A 7999-nucleotide genomic window follows, 5' to 3' on the forward strand; every position below is an offset into this window, starting at 1 on the left:
AGGCGGAAACCAGCTCCATCTTTAAGGCCCGGCATTACGCAGCTCTCTACAGTTCCCCCTTTTTGTTTTAGACGCATCAGGCAAGAGTAGAGGTCTGATCTCTGATATTAGAAATAAATTGGGACTTTGTACTGATGTTCATTTAGGTGTCATCCACCCAAAGAGCATCAGACCTGACCGATACCTTTTTCTCAGAGGCGGGACCTGGGGTATCAACCCGCATGCAATCAGACATGCTCTTCTCTGGGTCCAAAGCGGCAAACACTTGCTTTTTAACTCATTACCAGAAAGTTAAGTATATCAATCAACTTCTTTCATCCTGAGACAATGGTTTTTCTTTTTCTCTTTTCTCTATTTTCTTTTTTTATTTAATACTTTATTTTTATTTTTAGCAATTACAGCGTATTCCCTTTGTATCCCACCTGTAGCTTCTTCCCTCTTCCCCTTCCAATCACATTCTCCCTCCCTGTTCTCCAACCATGCCCCTTCCCTAGTCCACTGATAGGGGAGGTCCTCCTCACCTTCCATCTGATCCTAGTCTATCAGGTCTTGTCTTCCTCTGTGGCCTGGTAAGGCTGAATCCCTGTGAAGAGGAGGTGATCAAAGATCTGTCAGTTTATCTCAGAGACAGTCTCTGTTCCCATTACCCTCTTGGACACTGAGCTGCCACTGGTTACCTCTGGGGTTCTAGGTTATTTCCATGTGTTGTCCTTGGTTGGAATATCAGTCTCAGAAAACACCCTTGTGTCCAGATTTTTTGGTTCTGTTGCTCTCCATGTGGAGCTCCTGTCCATCCAGGGCTTCCTAGCTCCCCCTTCTTTCCTAGGATTCCCTGCACTCTGCCCAAATTCTGGCTATGAGTCTCAGTATCTGGTTAAATACTCTGCAGGATGGAGTCTTTCAGAGGCCCTCTGTGGTAGGCTCCTATTTTGTCCCCTGTTTTCTCCCTCTTCTGATGTATATTCTCTTTGCCCTTCTGAATGAAGAATGAGCATCTTCCCCAGAATCCTCCTTGATTAGCCTTAAGTGTACAGATTTCAGTGTGTTGTTTATTCTATATTAGATGTCTAATATCACTTATGAGTGATTATATACCTTGTGTGTCTTTCTGCTTCTGGGATAGTTCACTCAGTATGATTTTTTTCTAGTTCCCACCATTTGCTTGCAAATTTCATTTCTTTGTTTCTAATTGCTGAGTAGTATTCCACTGTGTAAATGTACCACAATTTCTGTATCCATTCCTTAAATGAGGGGCATATGGGTTGTTTCAGCTTCTGGTTTTTACGGATAAAGCTGCTACAAACATGGTTGAGCAAATATCCTTGTTGTTTACTTGAGCATCTTTTGAATATATGCCTAGGAGTGGTATAGCTGCATCTTGAAATAGCACTATTCCTAATTATCTGAGAAAGCACCAGATTGATTTCCAAAGTGGTTGTACAAGTTTACATTCCCACCAGCAATGGAGGAGGGTTCCCCTTTCTCCACAACCCCCCCAGCATGTGTTGTCACTTGAGTTTTTGATCTTAGCCATTCTGATGGATATAGGGTGAAATCTCAGTGTCGTTTTGATTTGCATTTCCCTGATGACTCAAGATGTTGAACATTTCTTTAAGTGTTTCTCCGACATTTGATATTCCTCTGTCGAGAATTTTCTGTTTATCTCTGTACCTCATTTTTTAATTGGATTACTTGATTTGTTGCTGTTTAACTTCTTAAGTTCTTTATATAATCTGGATATTAGTCCTCTGTCAGATATAGGGTTGGTGAAGATCCTTTCCCAATCTGTAGGCATTCGTTTTGTTCTGGTGACAGTGTTCTTTGCTTTATAGAAGCTTTTCAGTTTCATGAGGTCCCATTTATTTATTGTTGATCTTAGAGCCTGTGCTGTTGGTGTTCTGTTTAGGAAGTTGTCTCCTGTGTCAATGAGTTCAAGGTTCTTCCCCCATTTTCCTTCTAACATGTTTAGTGTGTCTGGTTTTATGTTGAGGTCTTTGATCCACTTGGACTATTTGCATTTTTCTACATGTAGATATCCAGTTAGACCAGCACCAATTGTTGAAGGTGCTTTTTCCCATTGTATGGCTTTGGCATCTTTGTCAAAAATCAGGCGTTCATAAGTTTGTGGGTTTATTTCAGGGTATTGTATTTGATTCCATTGATCTACCAGCCTGTTTCTATGCCAGTACCATGCAGTTTTTTACTACTATTTCTCTATAGTTCAACTTGAGATCAGGGATGGAGATACCTCCAGAAGATCTTTTATTGTAGAGGATTGTTTTATCAATTCTGGGTTTCTTTTTATTCCACATGAATTTTCATTTCAAGGTCTGTAAAGAATTGTGTTGGTAATTTGATGGGAATTGCATTGAATCTGTAGATTGCTTTTGGCAAGATGAACATTTTTACTATGTTAATCCTGCCAAGCCATGAGCATGGGAGATCTTTCCATCTTCTGATATCTTCTATTTCTTTCTTCAGAGACTGGAAATTCATTTCATACAAGTCTCTGACTTGTTTGGTTAGAGTCACACAAATGTATTTGTGTCCTTTGTGGCTATTGTGAAGGATGTTGTTTCCCTAATTTCTTTCTCAGCCCTTTTGTCTTTTGTGTACAAAAGGGCTACTGGTTTTTTTGAGTTAATTTTGTATCCAGCCACTTTGCTGTAGATGTTTATCAGCTGTAGGAGTTCCCTGGTAGAATTTTTGTGGTTACTCATGTATATTATCATATCATTTGCAAATAGTGATACTTTGATTTCTCCCTTTCCAGTTTTTATCCCCCTGATCTTCTTTAATTTTCTTATTGCTCTAGCAAGGACTTCTTGAAGAGCTATGGAGAGAGTGGACAGACTTGCCTTGTCCCTGATTTCAGTGGGATTGATTTAAGTTTCTCTCCATTTAGTTTGATGTTGGCTATAGGCTTGCTGTATATTGCCTTTACTATGTTTAGGTACCTTGTATCTTTACTATGTTTAGATACCTTGTATCTGTGATCTCTCCAAGACTTTAAACATCAATGGGTGATAGATTTTATCAAATGCTTTTTCAGCATCTAAGGAGATTATCATGTGGGTTTTTTTTCTTTCAGTTTGTTTATATGGTGGATTACAGTGATGGATTTCCATATATTGAACCACCCCTGCATGCCCGGAATGAAGCCTACTTGGTCATGATGAATGATATTTTTTTATGTGTTCTTGGATTCAGTTTGCAAGTATTTTATTAAATATTCTTGCATCAATGTTTATAAGAGAGATAGGTCTGAAGTTCTCTTTCTTTGTTGGGTCTTTGTGAGGTTCAGGTACCAAGGTGACTGTGGCTTCATAGAATGAGTCTGGCAATGTTCCTTCTGTTTCTGTATTGTGGAACAGTTTGAAGAGCATTGGTGTTAGCTCTTCTTTGAAGGTCTGGTAGAATTCTTCACTGAAACCATCTGGCCTTGGGCTTTTTTTGGATGGGAGACTTTTGATGATAGCTTCCTTAGGGGATATAGGACTATTTAATTGATTTTCCTGTTCTTGATTGAGGTTTGGTAAGTGGAATTGATCAAGAAAATTGTCCATTTCATTCAGATTTTCAAATTTTGTGCCATATAGTCTTTTGAAGTAAGACCTAATGATTGTCTGGATTTCCTCAGTGTCAGTCATTATGTCCCTCTTTTCATTTCTGATTTTGTTGATTTGGATAGTGTCTCTCTGTCCTTTATTCAGTTTGGCTATGGGTTTGTCTATGTTGTTGATTTTTTCAAAGAGCCAGCTCTTGGTTTCATTGATTCTTTGATTTTGTTTTGTTTGTTTCTAATTTATTCATTTTAGCCCTGAGTTTGATTATTTCCAGTCATCTACTCCTCTTTGGTGTGTCTGCTTCTTCTTTTTTTTCCCCCCTAGGGCTTTTAGGTGAGCCTTTAAGTTGCTTGAATGAGATGTTTTGAATTTCTTCTTGAAGGGACTTAGTGCTATGAACTTTCCTCTTAGCACTGCTTTCATTGTGTCCCATAAGTTTGGGTATGTTGTGCGTTCATTTTCATTGAATTCTAGGAAGACTTTACTTTCTTTCTTTATTTCTGCCCTGACCCAGCTGTCATTGAGTAGTGAGTTGTTCAGTTTCCATGTGTGTGTAGGCTTTTTGCTTTTTCTGATGTTGTTGAGGTCCAGCTTTAGTCCTCATGGTGGTCAGATAGGATAAAAGGAATTATATCAATCTTCTTGTATCTGTTGAGGCTTGCTTTGTGACCAACTCTATGTTCTATTTTGGAGAAGGTTCTGTGAGGTGCTGCGAAAAAGGTAAATTCTTTTGGGTTTGGGTGAAAGATTCTGTAGATGTCTGTTAGGACCGTCTGATTCATGACCTCTGTTAGAGTCATTGTTTCTTTAATTTCTGTTTTGTTGACCTATCCTTTGTTGAGAGTGGGGTGTTGAAGTCTCCCACTATTAATATTTGGAGATCTATGTGTGGTTTAAGTTTTATTAATATTACTTGTACAAATTTGTGTGCCATTGTATTTGGGGCATAGATGTTCAGGATTGTAATGTCTTCTTGGTGGATTTTTTCTTTTGATGAGTATAAAGTGTCCTTTTCCATCTCTTTTGATTAATTTTGCTTGAAATTCCATTTTGTTATATATTAGAATAGCTACTTCTGCTTGCTTCTTGGGTCCATTTGCTTGAAGAACTATCTTCTACCCTTTACCCTCAGGTAATGTCTGTCTTTGTGACTTAGGTGTGTTTCTTGTATGCAACAGATTGTTGGGTTTTCTTTATGCATCCATTCTGTTACTCTGTGTATTTTTATTGGAGAATTGAGTCCATTGATGTTGAGAGAGATTAGGTACCAGTGGCTGTTAGATCCGTTGATTTTGCTGTTGGCTGTGGTAGTGTGTTTTTGTGTTTGGCTACTTTTAGTTTTGCTGTTATGAGGTTATTTATTTCCTGTGTTTTCCCGAAAGCAGATAGTTTTCTTGGGTTGTAGTTTTCCTTCTAGTGTCTTCTGTTATGCTGGATTTGTGTGTAGGTATTGTTGAAATTTGTTTTTTGGTTGAATATCTTGTTTTCTCCATCTATGATGACTGAGAGTTTTACTGGGCATAGTAGCCTGGGCTGACATCTGTGTTCTCTTAGGGTCTGCATTATATCCATCCAAGCCTTTCTGATTTTCATAGTCTCTGTTGACAAGTCAGGTGTTATTCTTGTGGGTTACTTGGTTTTTTTCCCTTGCAGTTTTTAGTATTTTTTCTTTGTTCTTTCTGTATACTTACTGTTTTGATTATTATGCGGTGGGAGGATTTTCTTTTCTGGTCTAATTTATTAGGTATTATGTAGGCGTCTTGCATGCTTATAGGCCTCTCCTTTAAGTTGGAGAAATTTTCTTCTATGATTTTGTTGAAAATATTTTCTGGGCCTTGGAGATGGGAATGTTCTTTTTCCTCTATTCCTATTATTCTTCTATTATAATGTTTTATTTCCTCTATTCCTATTAATCTTAAGTTTTGTCTTTTCACGTGTCTTAGATTTCTTGGATGGTTTGTGTCAGGAATTTTTTTTAGATTTATTATTTTCTTTGATAGATACATTGATTTCTCCCAATTTATCTTCCACAACTGAGATTCTTTCTTCCATCTCTTATTGTCTGTTGGTTATGCTTACCTCTGTAGTTCCTATTTTCTTCCCTAAGTTCTACCTCTCCATGATTTCCTGCACAAACATGATTTGTGTTTTCTTTAATTTTTCCAATTCTGTCTTCAGATCTTGAACTGTTTTGTTGATTTTCTTCACCTGTCTGACTGTATTTTTCTGTTTTTTCCTTCAATTCCTTTAGTTGTTTTTTTGAACATTCCTCTGTTTCTTTTATTTCTTTAAGTGACTTAATCATTTCCTCTCTGAAAGCCACAACATGTTTGGCTGTATCTTCCTGTATTTCTTTACGGATGGTATAATCTGTTTGACTTTATCTTCCTCTAATTCTTTGTGCATTTTATTTGTTTCCTCCATCAACCTCTTCATAAGCATAGATGTAAAGTCATCTTCTTGAATTTCACTTATGTTAGGGTGTCCAGGGTTACTATCCCCTGGATAGTTGGGTTTTGGGGATGCCAAATTGCTTTGCCTTTTGTTGGTTGTGGTTTTATGCTGGCCTCTACCCATCTGGCTCTCTTAGGTGTTGGCTGTTAATTTCTGGTTCCTGCTGGAATGCTGGGGTGGGGAGAATCCCCTTGGCATATTTCTGAAGGAAGCTTCCTCAGCTCTTTGGGTATGGTTAATCAAATGGTGGTACTTCTCAGGAATTGCCACAGTTTACCACAGGGGAATGGACCTGCGTGGTAACTGCTCTCCTCTCACCAGGAGAAGTCCTTGAGATAGTTGCCCTGCTGCTGGTTTTCTTCTTCTGAATTTAGTGAGCTGTTGCTGCACTTATGCCGGGTTTGCTGGGTGCAGCCCTCTTGAAGAACCAGGGAGCCCCATGGTTTCGACAGTTTAGCGAGGGATGACTTGTTGCACCTTGGAGCAGTATCTGGGGGCTGATCCAGTGGCTCTCAGGCTTCTGTAGGTCTGAGGCTGGAGCTGTGTGCCCCAGTACTGGAGGGGTAATCAGTGGCAGGTGAGCACTCTGCTCATGTGTGTCCAGAGGCCAGAGCCTGAAGCCCGCGGGAACCCAGAAACTTTTCTGGAGCTGAGTATCCTGAGGTCAAATCTGATATTTCCCCCACCGTGGGGTTTCCTCCCAACAGGAAGACCCAGTCTGTGGTGTTTTGGGGTCCACAATTCAATCTGGGGTGGTGAGTACAGGGCGCAGGCAGAGTGGCTCTGTCGTGCTGGTGATTGGGTGTGCACCTGGGTGCCTGGGCACCTGCAGGAACCTGAGAACTTACCCTGAGAACTTTTCAGGGTGGGGTGAGGGGTCAGCTGAGTACCCTGAGGTTGGACCTACTGTTTTCCTCACTGTGGAGTTTCCTCCTGAAAGAGAGTCTCTGGTGCCCTGGGGCCCACAGTTCTGTATGGGATGGTGATCAGAGCACGCAGACCTGTGACTCTGGCCTATCGACTGAGTGCCCACCGGGACCAGGAACTCTTCTGCGGTTTAGCTTAGTGACTGTGGGGTTTCCTCTCACCTGGGAAACACAATCACTGGTGTTTTAGGGCCCAGAGTTCCATCTGTTGGTCACTGTCCGTTCCTGCTCTTCTGCTGGTCAGAAACACTATCCTTCTGGCACCATCTTGTAACCCCCCTTCTTCTTCTTGGAGACAAAGTCTTACTGTGTTGCTTTGGCTGTCTTGGAACTCACTAGGTGGACTAGGATGGCTTCAAACTCCCAGAGATCTTCCTGCCTCAGTCTCTTGAGCTCCTGAGTACTGGATTAAAGGCATGCAGCACCACAGCTGGTTCTGAGATGACTTTTCAGGTAGTTCTGCTTTTCAGATGAGGTGACTGAAGCACAGAGAGGGAATGACCATGAAAGGATGGGGACTCAGGCGGGATGGCTATCAACCATAAACATTACATTACACTGCACATACTATAATTGGGGTACACAAGGCTTTTCCTGTACCTGTTCTGTTTGGAGGAGTGAACCCCTTTAGTGAGGGTGTGAGGAGGCCTGTTGGAAAAGGGGGTGGGATTTGAACTCAGTCTTGGAGGTAGGGAGGGGAGACACCAGAGAAATGTAGGGGAGCCTATATTAAGGTGAGCTATAGAAATCAGGAGTCCACAGCCAGTGACTCCATGGCCAGCGAGATGACTCAGCAGGTCAGGGTACTTGCTGCCAAGCCTGATGATTTCAGTTTAATTTTGGAAACCCACATGGGAGAAAGGGAGACCTGACAAATCATCCTTTGACTCCTACATGAACACTGTGGCACCTACACATGCAGAATAAATGAATAGCTAATTAATTAAAAACGGTTGAGAAGAAAGAAAAAAAGAAACTAGGAAGTAGGTGGCCTACTTCATGTTCTTGTTTGGTGTCCCCCTGTGCCTGATAAAAATAGAGTGGTTCGTCTCC

Source organism: Meriones unguiculatus, chromosome 3 (genome assembly GCF_030254825.1).
Source record: "Meriones unguiculatus strain TT.TT164.6M chromosome 3, Bangor_MerUng_6.1, whole genome shotgun sequence".
NCBI lineage: Eukaryota > Metazoa > Chordata > Mammalia > Rodentia > Muridae > Meriones > Meriones unguiculatus.